Below are 22,933 nucleotides of genomic sequence, written 5' to 3'. Positions count from 1 at the left end.
CTAACTCAGGCTTGAAATCTTAGAAATGGCTAGCAACAAGGAAGAGTGACATCCAGAGAATAAGTTGATCTAAATAAGTTGATCTGAAGAATAAGTTGACCAGAGAAGGGAAGGATGTAAGAGTGTTCCAGGTAGAAGGAAAAGCAAGTTTAAAGTCTCAGAAGTTTGTTTTGTTTGTTTGTTTGATTTGAAGTTGTATGTGGGGAACCTGAAAGCTCAGTGGGCCTGATTACTGTAGTTTGAAGGGAAGAGTAGTGTCAAAGGATGATGGGGAAATAGGGACTAGATGATGAAGAGCTTATTTTTTCCATCTCTTTCTTTTTTTAAAAAACAGATTTATTGAGATATTTTATATGCTACATAGTGCGTCCCTTTAAAGTGTACAGTTTTTAGTATATTCAGTGTGGTACAGCCATCACCAGCCAGCTTTAGAACATTTTTGTCACCTCAGAAAGAAACCCTATGCCTTTCAACTATCACCACCCCCTCAAATATTCCAGCCCTAACCTATTCTGCAGGTTTTATGTAAATGGAATCATATAACCCTTTTGTGACTGGCTTCTTTCCCTTAGTATGTTTTCAAGGTTTATCCAATGTCATAACATGTATCAGTATTTCACTTCTTTTTATGGCCAAATAATGTTCCATTGTTGGAAATGGCAACCCACTCCATTGTTCTTGCCTGGAGAATCCCAGGGATGGGGGAGCCTGGTGGGCTGCCATCTATGGGGTCGCATAGAGTCGCACACGACTGAAGTGACTTAGCAGCAATGTTCCATTGTATAGATAAACTTCATTTTGTTCAGTAATTCATCAATTGATGAGCATTTGGGTTGTTTCTACCTTTTGTAGCTATTATGAATGATGCTACTATGAACACTAACATACACATTTTTATGTGGACATATGTTTTCAATTCTCTTGCTTTCCTAGGAGTGAAATTGCTTGATCATATCTTTAACTTTATGTGGAACTGACAGGCTGTTTTCCAAAGTGATTGCACCAATGTACATTTCTACCAGCAATGTATGAGGATTCTAATTTCTCTACATTTCACCAATACTTGTTACTTGTGTTTTTGATTATAGCCATCCTAGTGGATATGAAGTAGTTTCTCATTGTGCTTTTGATTTCCATTTCCCTGATGACTAATAATGGTAAGCACTTTTCATATACTTTTGGCCATTTCTATTCTGTCTTTGGAAAAATGTCTGATCCTCTGCCCATTTTTATATTGAATTGTCTTTTTATTATTGAGTTATAAAAGATAATTATTAGACATATGACTTGAAAATATTTTCCTCTGTCCTGTGGGTTATCTTTTTACTTTCTTCATGGAATCCTTTGATGCACAGATGTTTTTAACTGTGAAGTCCATTCTATCTACTGTTTGTTTTATTGCTTGTGCTTTTGATGTCATATCTAAGAATCCATTGTCATGAAGGTCTTTTCCTAAGTTTTCTTCTCAGAGATTTAACTGTTACATTCAGATTTCTTTTCAATTTTGAGTTAATTTTTGTATATGGTGTGAAGCAAGAGTCTGCATTTATTTTTTCACATATGTCCCATCACCACTTGTTGAAAAGAGTATTCTTTCTTCATTGAATAGTCTTGGCACTGTTGTTAAAAATCAATTGGCCATAAATGTGAATGTTTATTTTGGGACCCTCAATTCTACTCCATTGATCTCTGTCTGTCCTTGTGCCATTGTTACACAGTCTTGATTACTATAGTTTTATAGAAGATTTTGAAGTCAAGAAGTCTATCTTCAAACTTTGTTCTTTTTCAAGATGTTTGTGACCATTCGTAAGTCCCTTATATTTCCATATATACTTTAGGGTCATCTTGTTGATTGTTACAACAGAAAACAAAAAACCCATCGGGGAATTGTGATAAAGATCACATTGAATCTATAAATCAATTGGGCAACTATCATCTAATAAATCTTCCAATCCATGGGTATGGGATATCTTACTATCTATTTAAAACTTTGTTAATTTCAGCAACATTTTGTAGTGTTCAGTGTAAAAGAGTTATAGTTAAAAAATTTTTTTAGTGGCTGACCTCAAGTTTGTAGTGTATATTTATAGCTAATCCAAGGCCTCTTTAAATAATAGTATGTTGAATACCGCTTCAGAGGCAGTGCAGCTACCTTATTATAGAGTATTAAATTCCCAGTTCCTCCTTGCAACATCACTGTTGTTCACTTCACTGAATATTATTACTTTGCACAGACTGTTTCCTTCTCTCTCTTTTTTTTTACCCTTTTGTCTGTGCTGGGTCGTGCTGGGACTTCTCTAGTTGTAGAGCACAGGCTGTAGAGTTCCTAAGCTTCAGCCATTGTGGTGTGGGGGCTTAGTTGCCCCATGGCATGTGGATCTTAGTTCTCTGACCAGGGATCGAACCTGCATCCCCTGCATTGGAAAGTGGATTCTTAACCACTGGACCACCAAGGAAGTCTCTTGTATGTTTTTTGATACTTATCCTGCTTGATTTTCTGAGTTTCCTATATCTATGGTTGCCACTTGTCACTAATTTTGGGAAATTCTTGGCCATTACTTCAGATGTTTCTTTTGTTCCTTTTTTTCTTTCTTCTCCTTCTGTGTTCTCACTATGCTATGTTATATCTTTGGTCATTGTCTCACAGCTCTTAGATATTCTATCTTTTTCATTCTCTTTTCTCCTTGCAGTTCAAACACTTTCTATAGACATTTCCAGCTTGCTGATTCTTTCTTCAGCTGTGTGTACTGTATTGATGAGCCCATCAAAGACAGTCTTCATTTCTGTTTCAGAGTTTCTTATTTTATTTATTTTTGGCTGTGCTGGTCTTCACTGCTGCTCCAGCTTTTCTCTGGTTGCAGTGCACAGGCTTCTCATTGTGGTGGTCTTCTTGCTGTGGAGCATGAACTCTAGGCGCACGGGATTCAGTAGTTGTAGTTGTCCTGTGTCCTCAGTTCTCTGAAGGATCTATGAAAAGTTGTTGACATTGAGTTTGTCACTTTCTTGTTCTGTGGGCAAGGGTGACAACATCTAAGTTCCTTACATACTGGCCTAGAAACCAGAAGTTAACCATTTTTTTTGTTAAGTTTGTTCCTTAGTGTTTTGTTCTTTTTGCTGTTATTGTAAATGCAATCATTACCTTCTTAATTTTCAGATTGTTCATTACTAGTATATGGGAACACAATTTTTATATGTTGATATTATATCCTACAATCTTTTTACAGTCATTTATTCTAATAGTGTTTCCATAAATTTATTTTTCTTGCCCAGTTGCCTTAGCTAAACAGTGCTGAATAGAAGCAGCAAGAATAGATATCCTTGTCTTATTCCTGATCTTATGCAGAAACATTCAGTCTTTCTCCGTTAAGTATGCTAACACTGATATATGCACATATATCCTACTGTTATGTTTATAATATACATGTATGATATTTATCAGGTTGAGGAAGTTCATTTCTATTCCTAGTCTATTCCTATTCTGTATCTACATTTTTGCAAAACTGTAGTATCATATCACAACTAGATTATTGACATTGATGTATTCCACAGATCTTATCTATATTTCCTTACTTTTACTTGTAGTCACTTGTGTTTATGTATTAATAAGTTCTGCAGTTTTATCACCTGTGTAGTTTCATGTTTCCATGTGCTAGACTTAAGAGGAAAACCAAAAGAAAATTTGATCTTGTGGAAGAAGATCTCAATCTTGGGGAGAAAGAGCCTTCAAGAAGAAAGAAATGGTCAGCAGTGTTAGCAAAGTAAAGTTAAATTAGTTTCAAAGAGATTTTTAATAGCCTTGGCGAAACATTTTAGTGAAGTGGTAGAGTAGGAGCCTCATTCATAGTGGGTTGAGAAATGACTAATAGGTGAAGTAAGATAGCAGTGGAGATGGAATTTTGCCAGTGGAAGGGAGAGGGAGGTAAGTTAAATAGAAAAGAATGTGGGGTCTGGGGTGGGTCAGTTTTAGCTAGAGAAGAGTTGAGCTTATCTTGATGGTAATAAGGAGTCAGTAGAAAGGGGGGGGTTGATAATGCTTCAAAGAGGAGGAATTCTTATTTATTTTTTGCTGCACTAGGTTTTTGTTGCTGCACACAGGCTTTCTCTAGTTGTGGTGAGTGGGGGCTTCTTTCTAGTTGTGGGGAGTGGGGGCTTCTTTCTAGTTGTGGGGAGTGGGGGCTTCTTTCTAGTTGTGGGGAGTGGGGGCTTCTTTTGTTGCAGAAAATGGGCTCTGGGCCGCGGGCTTTAGTAGTTGTGGCACACAGGCGGATTCTTAACCACTGGGCTACCAGGAAAGTCCGAGAAGGAATTCCTGTTTGAGTAAGGATCCTGATGATACAAAGCAGAGTGGTAGACAGCATAGCAGAGGAATAGACTTCAGGAGACAAGGTACACTTTCCTTTGTGACAAAAGGTAAGGAAGTAAGAATCAAGCAGATAAAGTTAATTTCTAGATATCATGGTAAAAATTTGAGGGAGAGTACTTCCAGTGGCTTATATTTTCTTTGCAGTGTAATGGAAGGTATCATTTGTTAGGAGTGAAAAGGGGATGATAAGGTTGGAAGTTTTAGGAGAGTGGAAAAGGTTGAGATAGCCACTGTAGAGAGTGGGAGAGAGTGAGCTGGGTAGAAAAGCAGGAAGATTTCTAGGTCATAATGAAGGCCTAGCTGGGCCTATGGGACATAAATTTTTTTAATGATCCCAGTCTTCTGGTTATATATTTTTTCCTAGTAGAGTTCAGCCGAGTAAGTGGAGATGTGGGAAAAGGAGATCATTATGTTGATCCAGGGTTGAAGTTTTCCACATGACATTGAATTGATTAAGCATAGTTGTTTAATAGACTTTTAAATCAGACATGTCTCAGTTTTAATCCTACTCTGACCACTAGTGATTTCTGAAGATTACTTATGCTTCTCTAAGCCTCAGTTTCCTAATAATTAAATCAACACCTAATCATATCAATTTTCTAATCATAATAATGCCTCTCTCAGTGATAAGGAATAAAAAAGACAAACAAGTAAGTCCTTAACACATAGTTTGGCACATAAGTGTTAATAAATAGCAGCTTTTATTGTTATTTGTGGGCCAGTCCTGTCACTTACTAGCTGAATGATCTTAGGCAAGTTTCTTTCCTTTTTATTTGTAAAAAGGACATGATAATACTTGTTGGGAATATGCATTCAGTTGGGTATTTTTTGAAGGGAAAAGAATACAATGGCAGACATATCCTATTCAGCACTCAGTAACTTTGAGTTGAAGCAGAATCTGTAGATTTTAGAAAATTAAATTGGAAAGTTAGGTGGGAATTTTGGCCTTTGTTTTATAATTAGTAGATAGCCTGTAAAAATTAAGAAGGTAATGATTGCATTTACAATAAAAGCAAAAAGAACAATTAGCAGAGAGATAACATGAAAGTGGTGTCTTGAGAAAATTAATCAGTCATGGGATAGGATCTAAGCCGGATACCAGCCTTTCACAGAGGCCTTCCCTAACCACTCTGAGAATCTAAGATTTGCTTCCTCTTCTTCTTTAACCCCTAACCCCATATAATTTTCCAGTATTATAGTGACATATGTGACTATCTACAATTCTTTTTTTTTTCCTTTCTCTCTCCACCAGGATATATTCTTCATGAAAAAAGGGATGTTCTTTGCCTTACTGCTGTATCCCAGTACCCAGAAGAGTGCCTTGCCCACAGAAGGCATTTAGTAAATATATGGTGACTAAATGAAATAGAAAGAGGGACTAGAAGAAGAGGGACTAGTTATTAGAATAATTTCAATATTAGAAGATCTAGATACAGATGATAGTAGTGTAAATGGAAGGAACAAACAAAAATTGCAAAGAAAGAATAATTTTTAATATATTAGAAGGGACAGAATGAGGCAAGCAACAGGATAGTTTCATGATTTCCAAAATGGTGATTGAAGCAGTGACAGTTTCATTATTAAGAGTGTCTGCATTCATCTCCTTTTACAACTTTTTATGTCTGATACTTAGGACAGTGCCTAGCATATATAGTGATGGGCAGTAAATATTTCAATGAATGAAGAAAACCGGGAAATCAGAAAGTTACCTCTTATATGCATTGTGTGTCTGAAGTAACAGTAAGACACCCAAGCAGGTAGAAGATGAGGCTAAAATTCTGTAAAGACTTAAGGGCTTTGGGATTTATGACATTTAAGGGGGAAGATGCAACTAAACAGAAGAGGCAGCCCCAGAGACGGGAGAACACCAGGAGTAGGGTTTCAGGATGGCAAAGACAGAGCCAGGAAGAAGGAGCGGCCAGTGTCACAAGCTACAGAAAAGCTAAAGAAAGCAAGGACTGGAAAAGATCTTTGGATTTAGAATCTGAGAGGACAAGAATGATCTTGGAAAGAACAACCTACATAGAACAATTAAGTGAAAGTCATGTTACAGAGGGTGTGAGGAATGAGTTAATGAGATAAATCACCCCTCCTCCCCACCTCCCAGAGCTAAAGGAAGAGAACTGGTAGTACAGTGAATAAGAATCCTCCTGCCAGTGCAGGGGATGAGGGTTTGATGCCTGGTCTGGGAGGATTCCAAAAGACTCAGCGCACCTAAGCCCATGCGCTCCAGCTACTGGAGCCTGCTCACTCTTGGGCCTGCAGCCACAACTACTAAGCCCATATGCTGCATCTGTTGGAGTCCACTTGTGTGACAGAGCCTGTCCTCCACAACAAGAGAAGCCACCGCAGTGAGAAGCCTGTGTACCACACAAAAGAGTAGCTCTGGCTCATTGCAACTAGAGAGAATGCAACTAAAAATAAATAAATAATTTTTAAAATAAAGGAAGAGAAACAGTGTGGCAATCTAAATAGTCAATTAAAAGTATAGTTTGTTTTGTTTTTTATATAAAAACATGAACATTACATTTGTAGAGAGAAGAAAGATCCATAGTCTAAGACAGTTATCAAATTTTAATGTGCATAAGGACAAGAGGATTTTACTGGGACTTCCCTGGTGGTCCAGTGGTTAAGACTCTGCACTTCCACTGCAGGGGGCACAGGTTTGGTCCATTGTTCCCTGGTCAGGGAACTAAGATTCCACTTGCCTCATGGCAAAAAAAAAAAAAAAAAAAAAAGAGGATTTTCTTTATTTATTTTTTTTGGGGGGGGGATTGCATTTATTTATTTATTTTTTGTTGTTGTTGTTGCATTTTTTTTTTTTTAAACCTGAAACACTGTATTAGTTTTGCCAAACATCAAAACGAATCTGCCACAGGTATACATGTGCTCCCCATCCTGAACCCTCCTCCCTCCTCCCTCCCCACACCATCCTTCTGGGTCGTCCCAGTGCACCAGCCCCAAGCATCCAGTATCGTGCATTGAACCTGGACTGGCAACTCGTTTCATATATGATATTACACATGTTTCAATGCCATTCTCCCAAATCTTCCCACCCTCTCCCTCTCCAACAGAGTCCATAAGACTGTTCTATACATCAGTGTCTCTTTTGCTGTCTCGTACACAGGGTTATTGTTACCATCTTTCTAAATTCCATATATATGCGTTAGTATACTGTATTGGTGTTTTTCTTTCTGGCTTTCTTCACTCTGTATAATAGGCTCCAGTTTCATCCACCTCATTAGAACTGATTCAAATGTGTTCTTTTTAATGGCTGAGTAGTACTCCATTGTGTATATGTACCACAGCTTTCTTATCCATTCATCTGCTGATGGTGAGGATTTTCTTTAAAATGCACCATATAAGGAGAATCTGATTCAGTAGGTCTGAGAACCAGATAATCAGCATTTTAAAACAAGTACCCCCTCCTTGTACTTTCTTGATGGCTCAGCAGTAAAGACTCCACCTGCCAATGCAGGAGACATGGGTCTGATCCCTGGGTCGGGAAGATACCCTGGAGAACGATCTGGCGACCCATGCCAGTATTCTTGCCTGGGAAATCCCATGGACAGAGGAGCCTGGCGGGCTACAGTCCATGGGGTCTCCAAAGAGTCAGACATCACTTAGCAACTAAAGAACAATGACAGCAAACCCCTCTACACCCCTCAAGATGCATACATGCACCATTAAAGAGATGCTGATATGGTTAAATACTAAGACACTCTGGTCCAGGAGGCAACTGAAGTCAAAAGAAAGGGTGGGAAGGAAATTAGGTTAAGGTTAAGCTTAAAGAGATGGGAATACCAGACCACTTTACCTGCCTCCTGAGAAACCTATATGCATGTCAAGAAGCAACAGTTTGAAATAGACATGGAACAATGGACTGGCTCAAAATGGGGAAAGGAGTACGTCATGGCTGTATATTGTCACCCTGCTTATTTAATTTATATGCGGAGTACATCATGCAAAATGTCAGGCTGGATGAAGCACAAGCTGGAATCAAGATTGCCAGGAGAAATACCAATAACCTCAGATATACAGGTGACACCACCCTTATCACAGAAAGCAGAGGAACTAAAGAGCCTCTTGATGAAGGTCAAAGAGGAGAGTAAAAAAGCTGGCTTAGAACTCAACATTCAGAAAACTAAGATCATGGTATCTGGTCCCATCACTTCGTGGCAAATAGATGGGAAAACAATGGAAACAGTGACAGACTTGATCTTCTTGGGCTCCAAAATTACTGCAGATGGTTACTGCAGCCCCAAAATTAAAAGATGCTTGCTCCTTGGAAGTAAAGCTATGACAAACCTGCTGCTGCTGCTGCTGCTGCTAAGTCGCTTCAGTTGTGTCCGACTCTGTGCGACCCCATAGATGGCAGCCCACCAGGCTCCCCCATCCCTGGGATTCTCCAGCAAGAATACTGGAGTGAGCTGCCATTTCCTTCTTCAGTGCACAAAAGTGAAAAATGAAAGTGAATTTGCTCAGTAGTGTCCAACTCCTAGCGACCCCATGGACGGTAGCCCACCAGGCTCCTCCGTCCATGGGATTTTCCAGGCAAGAATACTGGAGTGGGCTGCTATTGCCTTCTCCTATGACAAACCTAGGCAGGGTATTAAAAAGCAGAGACATTCTTTTGCCAACAAAGGTCTGTCTGGTCAAAGCTATGGTTTTTCCATTAGTCATGTATGGATGTGAGAGTTGGACAATTAAGAAGGCTGAATGCCGAAAAAATTGATGATTTTGAACTGTGGTGTTGGAGAAGACTCTTGAGAGGCCCTTGGACTGCAAGGAGATCAAACCAGTCAATCCTAAAGGAAATCAACCCTGAGTATTCATTGGAAGGACTGATGCTGAAGCCTTAATATTTCAGCCACCTGATGCAAAGATCTGACTATTAGAAAAGACCCTGATGCTGGGAAAGATTGAGGCCAGCAGGAGAAGGAGACAACAGAGGACAGGATGGTTGGATGGCATCCCTGACTCAATGGGCATGAGTTTGAGCAAGTTCTGGGAGATGGTGATGGACAGGGAAGCCTGGCGTGCTGCAGTCCATGGGGTTGCAGAGTTAGACAGGACAGAGTGACTGAACAACAGGAAAGCTTTGGGAGGGAGGAGTTCATCTCCTTTCAAAGAAATAGGAAGTTACATCAACTATACATCGATTAAAAGATCACTATGAAAATTACGGTTAAGGTCTTAAAACAACAGCAACAATAACAAAAACACACAGGAAGAGGAAGTATAGAGAAATTCTGAGATTATACACTGAGCTTCAAAGATGTTTTCAGGTGAAAATGAGGGCAAATGTGGTTGCTTCATTTACATGACCTCGGTTTTTTTTTACCTTTAAGTGAGAAGAAACTTTATCTACTCTGGCCAGGCATAAGAGAATTTGAGAAGAATGGAAAGGTCCAAAACAGCTGCTCTGGGAGATGCAACAGACTCACCAAGGAGGAATTTAAGCCCCTCTGAGGAGCATTAGGCCTCAGTGCGTAAAGACACACTCAGTGCAGGAGACACAGGAGATATGGGTTCAGTCCCTGGTCAGGAAGATACCCTGAAGGAGGGAATGGCAACCCACTCCAGTATCCTTGGCTGAAAAATTCCATGGACAGAGGAGGCTGGCCGGATACAGTCTAAAGGATCACAAAGAGTTGGACACCACTGAGCGACTAAACATGCATGCACAAGCAGCATTAGGCTTCTGACTGGTGGACCTGACAGTTTTCAAAGTAAGAAATAATCCTAAAAACAGGTTTCTTCTCTTGATAATTCATCAGGACTCTGTCATCTGGAGATTTACTTACACCTTTCTTTAGTGCTTTTAACCTATCTCACTTCATGGAATAATAAACTGCATATACAGGGTATTTTATAAGTATTTAAAATTTATCCTTCAACTCAAAAGATAGTTCCTGTATAATTTTCACTCATAATTACATTGATTTCCTCCATACTCAAGTTTTTATGGACTTTGATCACAATTCATATGGTGCTTGCCGGCATTTTACACATGGAGGGTCTTTATTTTCACCTGAGCACCAGAAGTTACCAAGTGAATGTAGGGCCCTGGCCCAGGGCAAAGGAAACCAGTCTGCTCAGCTTTCTCTAGATTTGGATACATAGGAATCAGTTGAAACTAAGTGGGAGGAACACGCAGGCATTATGCTGTTTATACTGTATTTAACTTCCTAAGTACTTCTAGCAACCCTGTATTATAATGTGTGCATGCGTGCCTGCTCAATCGCTTAATCGTTCATATCTGACTCTTTGCAACCCCATAGACTGTAGCCCACCAGGCTTCTCTGCCCATGGGATTCTCCAGGCAAGAATACTGAGTGGGTTGTCAGTTCCTCCCTCAAAGGATCTTCCTCACCCAGGCATTGAACCTGAGTCTCTTGCATTGGCAGGCAGATGCTTTACCACTGAGCCACCTGGGAAGCCCATGTAGATAATAGAAGATCTCTATTTACAAATGAGGAGATAGCCTAAGATGCCTCGATTGCCTCAAATATATATTCAGTTGAGGTAGGTTTGAGAAATTCTGAAATATCAATTCTCTAAAAATAGTTGTATAGAATGTAACCCCTTGAAAGGGTTTAGTTACCTATTCCCCAAGTTAGGTAGCCAGAAGTGTCTTGTTTGTATGAAACATCTTCTTAGTGTTAATAACTAATTTATTAAGCACTTCTGTGTATCACACATTGTTCTAAGCTTTTTATAATATTAAACTCATTTAATCTGCAGTAGCCTGTAAGATAGGTACTCTTTAGCATCTCCATTTTACAGATGAAGAAAGTGAAATAGAGAGGGTAAGTTACTTGCCCGAAGCTGCGGAGCTAGTGACAGTGCCCCAAACAGACTTACTGTGGCTTACTATGCTATTAGCCAGTATCCTGTGCTGCCCTTCACTGGCCCTCATGTTAAATAAGGATAGCTTTCAAACAGCTTAACAAGTTATTCTGCATCATCTGATGAACATATGTTTAATAGCAATAATATAACTAAGTGAAAAGAAAGAATCTGGTGTTTGCTGTAATCTCTTATCACACAGTCAAGATTCTGTCTATCATCTGTAGTTAATTCAGAGAGTGAAGTTTGGGTATTTGAGAAAAATGCCACATATTTTCTCATGACACTTTATCAGAGTGGGAAAATCATAAGAAGAATAGTATTTGTTTTGTTCTGGTATTTTTTACCTCCCCTTGTGGCTTGCAGGATCTTAGATCCCTGGTCAGAGATTAAACCCAGGCCACAGCCGTGAAACCTCCGAGTCGTAACCACTGGACCACCAGAGGATTTCCAGAAGAACAATATTTGGACTAGATCTCCCATGATATTTGTATTGGGTTGGCCAAAAAGTTCATTGTTCATTTGTGTTTTCCCATAAGATGTTATAAATAAATTGTATTGAATTCTCTAATGTTGGCTGTGGTCATTGGTGGGTAGTATAATATTTAGTAACTGACAAAAAAGACATGGCTCACAGCCTTGTCATGGTGAAGGGCCTTGCGTAGCTCAGTGAAGCTATGAGACTTGCCCTGCGGGGCCACCCAAGACATACAGGTCATAGTGAAGAGTTCTGACAAAAAATGTGGTCCACTGGAGAAGGAAATGGCAACCCACTCGAGTATTCTTGCCACGAGAACCCTGTGAATAGTAAAAGAGGCAATAAGATATGACACTGGAAGATGTGCACCACCTCCCCCTCCGCCACCCTGCCCCAGGTTGGAAAGTGTCCAGTGTGCTACTGGGGAAGAGTGGAGGGCAATTTCTAAGAGCTCCAGTAAGAATGAAACAGCTGGGCCAAAGCAGGAATGATGCTCAGTTGTGGATGTATCTGGTGGTGAAACTAAAGTCCAGTGCTGTAAAGAACAGTATTGCATTGGAATCTGGACTGTTAGGTACATGAATCAAGGTAAATTGGACGTGGTCAAGCAGGAAATGGCAAGAGTGAGAACACATTGCTCATAGCAGACACCCCTTTCCAGCAACATAAGAGTCGACCCAAACACATGGACATCACCAGATGGTCAATACCAAAATCAGATTGATTATATTCTTTGCAGCCAAAGACGGAGAAGTGCTATACAATCAGCAACAGTAAGACCTGGTGCTGACTGTGGCTCAGATCAAGAGCTCCTTTTTGCAAAATTCAAACTTGAAGAAAGCAGGGAAAACCACTAGGCCATTCAGGTATGACCTAAATCAAATCCCTCATGATTATACTGTGAGGGTAACAAATAGATTCAAGGGATTAGACCTGGTAGAGTGCCTGAAGATCTCTGAACAGAGGTTTGTAACATTGTACAGGAGGCAGTGACCAAAACCATCCCAAAGAAAAAGAAATGCAGGAAGTCAAAGTGGTTGTCTGAGGAGGCTTTACAAATGGCTGAGAAAAGAGAAGCACAAGGCAAAGGAGAAAGGGAAAGATATACCCGACTGAATGCAGAATTCCACAGAATAGCAAGGAGATATAAGAAGGCTTTCTTAATCGAACAATGCAAAGAAACAGAGGAAAACAATAAAATGGGAAAGACTAGAGATCTCTTGAAAATGAGAGATACCAAGGGAGCATTTCAGGAAAGGATGGGCATGATAAAGGACAGAAACAGTAAAGACCTAACAGAAGCAGAAAAGATTAACAAGAGTTGGCAAGAATACACAGAAGAACAATACAAAACAGGGCTTAATGACTCGGATGGCCAAGATGGTGTGCTTACTCACTTAGAGCTGGACATCCTGTCACGTGAAGTCAAGTGGGCCTTAGGAAGCATCACTATGAACAAAGCTGATGGAGGTGATGGGATTCCAGCTGAGCTACTTAAACTCTAAAAGATAATGCTGCTGAGGTGCTGCACTCAACACGTCAGCAAATTTGGAACTCATCAGTGGCCAGGATTGGAGGTCAGTTTTCATTCCAGTCCCAAAGAAGGGCAGTGCCAAAGAATGGTCAAACTACCATACAGTTATACTCATTTCACATGCTAACTAGGTTATACTCAAAATCCTTCAAGGTAGGTAGGTTTCAGTAGCATGTGAACCAAGAACTTCAGATACCTACAAGCTGTGTTTCAAAAAGGCTGAAGAACTAGAGATCCAGTTGCCAGCATTCATTGGATTATGGACAAAGCAAAGGAATTCCAGAAAAAAAATCTGCTTCACTGACTACACTAAAAGCTTTGACTGTATGGATCACTACAAACTGTGGAAAATTCTTAGATGGAAATACCAGACCACCTTACCTGTCTCTTGAGAAACCTATATGTGGGTCAAGAAGCAGCAGTTAGAATGGACTGGTTCAAAATTGGGAAAAGAGTATGAGAAGGCTGTATATTGTCACCCTGTTCACTTATATGCAGAGGGTGTGTATGCTAAGTCACTTCAGTCATGTCCAACTCTTTGTGATCCTGTGGACTGTAGCCCGCCAGGCTCCTCTGACCATGGAGTTCTCCGGGCAAGAATACTGGAGTGAGTTGCCATGCCCTCCTCCGGGGATCTTCTGGACCCAGGGATCGAACCTGCATCTCTTATGTCTCCTGCATTGGCAGGCAGGTTCTTTAAACTAGCACCGCCTGGGAAGCCCTACATGCAGAGTACATTATGCAAAATGCCAAACTGAATGAATTACAAGCTGGAATCAAGATTGCTGGGAGAAATTATCAACAACTCCCATATACAGATGGTATCACTTCAATGGCAGAAAGTAAAGAGGAACTAAAGAGCCTCTTGACGAGGGTGAAAGAGAAGAGTGAAAAAGCTATTATTCTTAGGTTAATCATGTTTCCATTATAGCTTGCAATTGTAATTCAGTTCCATTCAGTTGGTCAGTCATGTCCAACTCTTTGCGACCCCATGGACTGCAGCACCCCAGGCCTCCCTGTCCATCACCAACTCCCTGAGTTTACTCAGACTCATCTCCACTGAGTCGGTGATACTATCCAACCATCTCATCCTCTGTCGTCCTCTTCTCCTCCCACCTTCAGTCTTTCCCAGCATCAGGGTCTTTTCCAATGAGTCAGTTCTTTGCATCAGGTGGCCAAAGTACTGGAGCTTCAGCTTCAGCATCAGTCCTTCCAGTGAATAGTCAGAACTGATTTCCTTTAGGATGGACTAGTTGGATCTCCTTGCAGTCCAAAGGACTCTCAAGAGTCTTCTGCAACACCACAGTTCAACAGCATCAATTCTTCGGCGCTCAGATTTCTTTATAGTCCAACTCTCACATCCATGCCTGACTACTGGAAAAAGGATAGCTTTGACTATATGGACCTTTGTTGGCAAAGCAATGTCTCTACTTTTCAACATGCTGTCTAGGTTGGTCATAACTTTTTTCCAAGTAGCAAGCATCTTTTAAATTCATGGCTGCAATCACCATCTGCAGTGATTTTAGAGCCCAAAAAAATGAAGTCTGTCACTGTTTCCATTGTTTCCCCATCTATTTGCCATAAAGTGATGGGACCAGATGCCATGATCTCAGTTTTCTGAATGTTGAGTTTTAAGCTGACTTTTTCACTCTCCTCTTTAACGTTCATCAAGAGGCTCTTTAGTTGGTCTTCGCTTTATGCCATAAGGGTGGTGTCATCTACATGTCTGAGGTTATTTGGTATTTCTCCCAGCAGTCTTGATTCCAACTTGTGCTTAATCCAGCCCAGCGTTTCCCTTGATGTACTCTGCATATAAGTTAAATAAGCAGGGTGACAGTATACAGCTTTGACATATTCCTTTTCCTATTTGGAACCAGTCTGTTGTTCCATGTCTAGTTCTAATTGTTGCTTCCTGACCTGCATACAGATATCTCAAGAGGCAGGTCAGCTGGTCTGGTATTCCCATCTCTTGAATTTTCTACAGTTTGTTGTGATCCACACAGTCAAAGGCTTTGGCATAGTGATTAAAGCAGAAATAGACATTTTTCTGGAGCTCTCTTGCTTTTTCCATGATCCAGCGGATGTTGGCAATTTGATCTCTGGTTCCTCTGCCTTTTCTAAAACCTTGAACATCTGGAAGTTCATGGTTCATGTATTGCTGAAGCCTGGCTTGGAGAATTTTAAACATTACTTTACTAGTGTGTGAGATGAGTGCAATTGTGCAGTAGATTGAGCATTCTTTGGCATTGCCTTTCTTTTTTTTTTTTTTTTTCTTTTTTTTTTTTTTTTTTGAAGATTTTAAATTTTATTTTATTTTTAAACTTTACATAATCTGCCACAGGTATACATGTGTTCCCCATCCTGAACCCTCCTCCCTCCTCCCTTCCCATTCCATCCCTCTGGGTCGTCCCAGTGCACCAGCCCCAAGCATCCAGTATCGTGCATCGAACCTGGACTGGCAACTCATTTCATACATGATATTTTACATGTTTCAACGCCATTCTCCCAAATCTTCCCACCCTCTCCCTCTCCCACAGAGTCCATAAGACTGTTCTATACATCAGTGTCTCTTTTGCTGTCTCGTACACAGGGTTATTGTTACCATCTTTCTAAATTCCATATATATGCGTTAGTATACTGTATTGGTGTTTTTCTTTCTGGCTTACTTCACTCTGTATAATGCTCAACATCACTCATTATCAGAGAAATGCAAATCAAAACCACTATGAGGTACCATTTCACACCAGTCAGAATGGCTGCGATCCAAAAGTCTACAAGTAATAAATGCTGGAGAGGGTGTGGAGAAAAGGGAACCCTCTTACACTGTTGGTGGGAATGCAAACTAGTACAGCCACTATGGAGAACAGTGTGGAGATTCCTTAAAAAACTGGAAATAGACCTGCCTTATGATCCAGCAATCCCACTGCTGGGCATACACACTGAGGAAACCAGAAGGGAAAGAGACACGAGTACCCCAGTGTTCATTGCAGCACTGTTTATAATAATAGCCAGGACATGGAAGCAACCTAGATGTCCATCAGCAGATGAATGGATAAGAAAGCTGTGGTACATATACACAATGGAGTATTATTCAGCCATTAAAAAGAATACATTTGAATCAGTTCTAATGAGGTGGATGAAACTGGCATTGCCTTTCTTTGGAATTGGAATGAAAACTGATCTTTTCCAAAAGTCCTGTGGCCACTGCTGAGTTTTCCAAATTTGCTGGCATAATGAGTGCAGCACTTTCACAGCATCATCTTTCAGGATTTGAAATAGCTCAACTGGAATTTCATCACCTCCACTAGTTTTATTTGTAGTGATGCTTCCTGAGGCCCACTTGATTTCTCATTCCAGGATGTCTGGCTGTATGTGAGTGAACACACCATCATGATTATCTGGGTCATGAAGATCTTTTTTGTACAGTTCTTCTGTGTATTCTTGCCAACCTCTTAATATCTTCTGCTTCTGTTAGGTCCATACCATTTCTGTCCTTTATTGTGCCCACCTTTGCATGAAATGTTCCCTTGGTATCTCTAATTTTCTTGAAGAGATCTCTAGTCTTTCCCATTCTATTGTTTTCCTCTATTTCTTTGCACTGATCACTGAAGAGGGCTTTCTTATCTCTCCTTGCTATTCTTTGGGAATATATACCCATCTGCATTCAAATGGGTATATATATACCCATGCAGATATACCCATCTGCATTCAAATGGGTATATCTTTCCTTTTCTCCTTTGCCTTCGCTTCTCTTTTTTTCACAGCTATTTGTAAGGCCTCCTCAGACAACCATTTTGCCTTTTTGCATTTCTTTTTCTTGCAGATGGTCTTCATCCCTGCCTCCTGTACAATGTCACGAATCTCCGTCCATAGTTCTTCAGGCACTCTGTCTATCATATCTAATCCCTTGAATCTATTTGTCACTTCCACTGTATAATTGTAAGGGATTTGATTTAGGTCATACATGCTCCAGTGGTTTTCCTTACTTTCTTCAATTTAAGTCTGAATTTGGCAATAAGGAGCTCATGATCTGAGCCACAGTCAGCTCCCTGTCTTGTTTTTGCTGACTGTATAGAGCTTCTCCATCTTTGGCTGCAAAGAATATAATCAATCTGATTTTGGTATTGACCATCTGGTGATGTCCATGTGTAGAGTCTTCTCTTGTGTTGTTGGAAGAGGGTGTTTGTTTTGACCAGTGCGTTCTCTTGGCAAACTCTTGTTAGCCTTTGCCCTGCTTCATTCTGTACTCCAAGGCCAAATTTTCCTGTTACTTTAGGTGTTTCTTGACTTCCTACTTTTGAATTCCAGTCCCGTATAATAAAACATATCTTTTTTGGGTGTTCTAAAAGGTTTTGTAGATCTTCACAGAACCGTTCAACTTCAGCTTCTTCAGCGTTACTGGTCTAGGCATAGACTTGGATTACTGTGATTCTGAATGGTTTGCCTCGGAAACAGAGATCATTCTGTCGTTTTTGAGATTGCATGCAAGTACTGCATTTCAGACTCTTCTGTTGACTGTGATGGCTGCTCCATTTCTTCTAAGGGATTCCTGCCCACAGTAGCAGATATAATGGTCATCTGAGTTAAATTCACCCATTCCAGTCCATTTTAGTTCACTGATTCCTAAAATGTCAGTGTTCACTCTTGCCATCTCCTGTTTGACCACTTCAATTTGCCTTGATTCATGGACCTGACATTCCAGGTTCCTTTGCAATATTGCTCTTTACAGCATAGGACTTTACTTCCATCACCAGTCACATCCACAGCTGGGTGGTGTTTTTGCTTTGGCTCCATCCCTTCATTCTTTCTGGAGTTATTTCTCCACTGATCTCCAGGAGCATATTGGGCACCTACCGACCTTAGGAGTTCATCTTTCAGTGTCCTATCTTTTTGCCTTTTCATACTGTTCATGGGGTTCTCAAGGCAAGAATACTGAAGTGATTTGCCATTCCCTTCTCCAGTGGACCACATTTTGTCAGAACTCTCCACTATGACCTGTCCATCTTGTGTGGCCCTACACAGCATGGCTCATAGTTTCATTGAGTTAGACAAGGCTGTGGTCCATGTGATCAGATTGGTTAGTTCTGTGATTATGGCAATTGTAATTATTTTCTATTTTTTGTGTGGCTATTGATTGTGACAACTGATAAACATCTTTTACTATTGTGATAATGTAATAAATATTGTTCAGTTAAACCACTGTATCATGATTCTTCAACAGAAAATAGTAGAATTGTATATCACTAAAACTTCCTTTAATAGAAAAACATCACCATTTAAAATCCACATGCATAACAGAATTATCTTGAATTTTTTTGAAAAATACAGATGCCTCCAGGTATGTTTCTAATGAGCAGCCATGTTTAAAAACAACTAGACTATATGATGATCTTTTATTTTTATCTAATTTGTTTCACTTTTCCTATTTTACATTCAGTGTTCTCATTTTATTTATGTTTTCAAATCTCTCCATATCTTTATTTTTGTTATTGTTCTTTCTCAAGCCTAGTAGAAAAGCTTGTGTATGTGTATATATAATATGTATAATATATATTTTAGAACATTTATGAAATTTTGCCTAGCTAACAAATTTTATGACATTTTGATTCCACTTTTTTGACTTAGTGTGAATAGAATGCTAGATTTCTAATATATGTTCACTCAAAATTTTTATATAGTTCCATGTATTTTAACATCTAGTATTACTGCTAAAAATCTAGAAAATTTATAATCTTAATGATTAAAAAAAATTGAGTCTTGAAACTTCTAATGCAATTCTGAGAAAATAGAGAAATACTATGTTATAAAAAAAGAAAAAGTAGTTAACAGGTGATATAGTATTACTAACTAAAGTACAGGTTTTGTTCAAATTTCACAGAATTTTACGCTCATGTCCATTATTTGTTTTCATACCATATTTAAGATTCCATATTATATTTAATTGTGTTGAGCAGCTTCAGCTACATGCAGCAAATTCTGGTAAATTCTCTTCATTTTTATTCTTTTACAGATATTTTCTAATTTTCCTTATTATGACTTCTTAGATACACCCATTACTTAAATTGGATATTTAATTTCCAAATGCATGGGATATTGTTTAAATTATCTTTAATATGAATTTCTCATTTTGATAGTAATTTCTCATTTAAATGCTTTCTTCTCTGCAATTACCCTCTGTTTTTTTCAGTCTAACTTAAGGCTTTCAGTAGCTAAGTCCAAGATCTCTCTTGGTAAATATCACATTGACTTGAAAACATGTGTGTTATTTTCAAATATCTTTTGATATTGATTTCTAACATAATTCCGCGATGATAAGAGAACTGACTCTGTATGATTTCAGTATCTTTCTCAGTTCAGTTCAGTTGCTCAGTCATGTCTGACTCTTTGCGACCCCATGGACTGCAGCACACCAGGCTTCCCTGTCCATTACCAACTCCCAGAGCTTGTTCAAACTCATGTCCATTGAGTCGGTGATATCATCAGCCATCTTACCCTCTGTCATCCCCTTCTCCTCCTGCCTTCGATCTTTCCCAGCATCAGAGTCTTTGCCAATGAGTCAGTTCTTTGCATCAGGTGGAACTGATTGGAGAACTCCAATACTTCGGAGCTTCAGCTTCAACATCAGTCTTTCCAATGAATATTCAGGACTAATTTCCTTTAGGATGGACTGGTTGGTTCTCCTTGCAGTCCAAGGGACTCTTAAGAGTCTTCTCCAACAGCACAGTTCAAAAGCATCAATTCTTCAGCACTCAGCTTTCTTTATGGTCCAACTCTCACATCCATACCTGACCACTGGAAAAACCATAGCTTTGACTATACGGACCTTTGTCGGCCAAGTAGTGTCTGCTTTTTAATATGTTCTCTAGGTTTGTCATAGCTTTTCTTCCATGGAGCAAGCATCTCTTACTTTCATGGCTGCAGTCACCATCTGCTGTGATTTTGGAGCCCAAGAAAATAAAGTCTGTCACTGTTTCCATTGTTTCCTCATCTATTTGCCATGAAGTGGTGGGACCAGATGCCATGATCTTAGTTTTTTGAATGTTGAGTTTTAAGCCGACTTTTTCACTCTCCTCTTTCACCTTCATCAAGAGGCTCTTTAGTTCCTCTTTGCTTTCTGCCATAAGGATGGTGTCATCTGCATATTTGAGGTTATTGATATTTCTTCCAGCAATCTTGATTCCAGCTTGTGCTTCATCCAGCCTGGCATTTCACATGATGTACTCTTCATATAGGTTAAATCAGTAGGGTGACAATATACAGCCTTGACATACTCCTTTCCCAGTCAGTACCTTTAGACCATGAAATTTTTGCACCTTGTTTTATGTCCCTGGATATGATCCAGTGTCTCCTAGTTTACAGTCTGTGGGTACTTGAGTAGAATGTGTATCCTGCTGTTGTGCAAAGATTGTATAAATGTTAATTATGTTGAATTGGTTCACAGTGCTTTTCACATCAACTGTATCCGTCTACTTTTCTGTATATTGCTTCTATTAATTTTTCAGAGTTTGTTATTGAAATTCCAACTAAAAATCTTAATTTATCTACTTAAAAATAATTGTAATATGTAGTGAAACTATATGTAACCTTGTTCTGTATCTTCCAAGTCTCCTATAAATGTGTTATCATACTTTCATAATTTAAAAAGATTAAAATAAAACTAAGATCATGGCATCTGGTCCCATCATTTCATGGCAATTATAAGGGGAAAAGGTGGAAACAGTGACAGATTTTCTTTTCTTGGGCTCCAAAATCACTGCAGACAGTGACTGCAGCCATGAAATTAAAAGATGCTTGCTCCTTACAAGGAAAACTGTGACAAACCTAGATAACATATTAAAAAGCAGAGACATCACTTTGCCGACAAAGGTCCATATGGTCAAAGCTATGATTTTTCCAGTAGTCATGTATGGTTGTGAGAGTTAGACCGTAAAGAAGGCTGAGTGCCGAAGAATTGATGCTTTGAACTGTGATGCTGGAGAAGACTCTTGGGACTCCTTTGGATAGCAAGGAGATCCAACCAGTCCATCCTAAAGGAAATCAGTCCTTAATATTCATTGGAAGGACTGATGCTGAAGCTGAAGCTCCAATACTTTGGCCACCTGATGCAACAAGCTGACTCACTGGGAAAGACTCTGATGCTGGGAAAGATTGAAGGCAAAAGGAAAAGGGGGCGGCAGATGGACATGAATTTGAGCAAACTCCAGAAGATAGTGGAGGACAGGGGCGTGGCGTGCTATAGTCCACTGAGTTGCAAAGAGTCAGATGTGACTTAGTGACTGAGCAACAACAAAAATGAATAGTTATTGGATCCTGAAAATAAAAATTTGTCTGCCCTCTGCATTTCTTAAATTTAAAAAGATTTTTGGTTAGTGTTTTAAAAATGTTATGATAGACGTATTTCAAGTTCTTAATAACCAAATATGTCTAGTGGCTAATATATTGGTTCAGGTTCAAGCTGACCAAGATGTCATTTTCATAGTAAAATCTTCAGTCTTTTTGAATGAACCTAGGTTGTCAGTAGTAATTTGTTCTGATTTCTTTAATTCTTTTATTTGGGGCCTTGTGAAGAAAAACTTAAGTTTAGAAAAGTCCAGATAGCTCTATTATCACCATGTGAAAAGTAGGAAGGTCAGGGATGTGGAATTTGAGTGCACAGGAGAACTAAAAGGACATGACCCCTGTTGAGGACTTTATTTCTCTATTTTTAATGGACTCTGGTTAACATAACTCCTGTGCCTTTTTTTTTTAACTTTGATTTGATTCTCATTTGGTAGTTATGTTCTATAAAGTCACTGCAAATGCTGGACTAGTAAATAGTGGATTATTGTCCCTAAGGGTTAGGTTACTGTGAGTCTATGGTCACATTTCATCAACCAGTCAATTCATTACCTAGTTTCATGTTTCTGTTTAAAGACGCCTTGCTGCTGCTACTGCTGCTAAGTCTCTTTAGTCATGTCCATTTCGGTGTGACCCCGTAGACGGCAGCCCACCAGGCTCCCCCGTCCCTGGGATTCTCCAGGCAAGAACACTGGAGTGGGTTGCCATTTCCTTCTCCAATGCATGAAAGTGAAAAGTGAAAGTGAAGTCGCTCAGTCGTGTCCAACTGTTCGAGACCCCATGGACTGCAGCCTACCTGACTCCTCCAGTCCATGGAATTTTCCAGGCAAGAGTACTGGAGTGGGGTGCCATCGCCTTCTCCAAAAGACCCCTTAAGGATTCAATAAATCAATGATATATTAATATATAAATATTATACACTACTAATAATATATAATAGTATAGTGCCAACAGCACTATAACTCACGTCTGAACAGAGTGTATCTGACACATGTTTTTTCTCTGAAAGTCACACCACAGCCTTCCTGTGTTAGGAACACTAGGCAGCACTTGGGCATTATACTTGGGGGCCTTTTTAAACAGCCAATTCTGGACTTCCTGAGGGTCTACTGGTTAGGACTGCAGTTCCAATGTAGGAGGTACCAATTTGGTCCCTGGTCGAGGAACTAAGATCCTACGTGCCCTGAAGCACAGCCAAAAAAATTAAAAATGAACAGTAAAATCACCAATAAAAACCTCACAAATGTAAAAGCATGGCATAAAGAGACCGTGGAAAGGACACTTGTTTTCCATATGAGAGCTGAAGCAAGGCAGAGCATCACCTGGTTTGACTTCAACTGAAAATGTGTATGTCAGGTGACTCAGCGTT

The 22,933-nt window shown here is 39.6% G+C and overlaps 1 protein-coding gene and 2 long non-coding RNA genes across 4 annotated transcripts in view; all 3 read left to right on the top strand.

Annotated features, from left to right (window-relative positions):
* The window catches only part of MOSMO (modulator of smoothened), a 79,539-nt gene that overhangs the window by 34,040 nt on the left and 22,566 nt on the right, over positions 1–22,933 (top strand). The gene's annotated exons all lie outside the window — the stretch shown is intronic.
* LOC123331601 lies at positions 1,099–6,793 on the top strand. The gene is made up of 2 exons (XR_006548332.2): positions 1,099–1,157; positions 5,616–6,793. It is a non-coding gene; the product is annotated as an uncharacterized LOC123331601 (long non-coding RNA).
* LOC112581878 lies at positions 10,729–11,783 on the top strand. The gene is made up of 2 exons (XR_003106558.3): positions 10,729–10,891; positions 11,582–11,783. It is a non-coding gene; the product is annotated as an uncharacterized LOC112581878 (long non-coding RNA).

This window comes from Bubalus bubalis, chromosome 24, assembly GCF_019923935.1.
Source record: "Bubalus bubalis isolate 160015118507 breed Murrah chromosome 24, NDDB_SH_1, whole genome shotgun sequence".
In the NCBI taxonomy this organism is placed as follows: Eukaryota; Metazoa; Chordata; class Mammalia; order Artiodactyla; family Bovidae; genus Bubalus; species Bubalus bubalis.
This window is presented reverse-complemented; position numbering and strand designations above follow the sequence as displayed.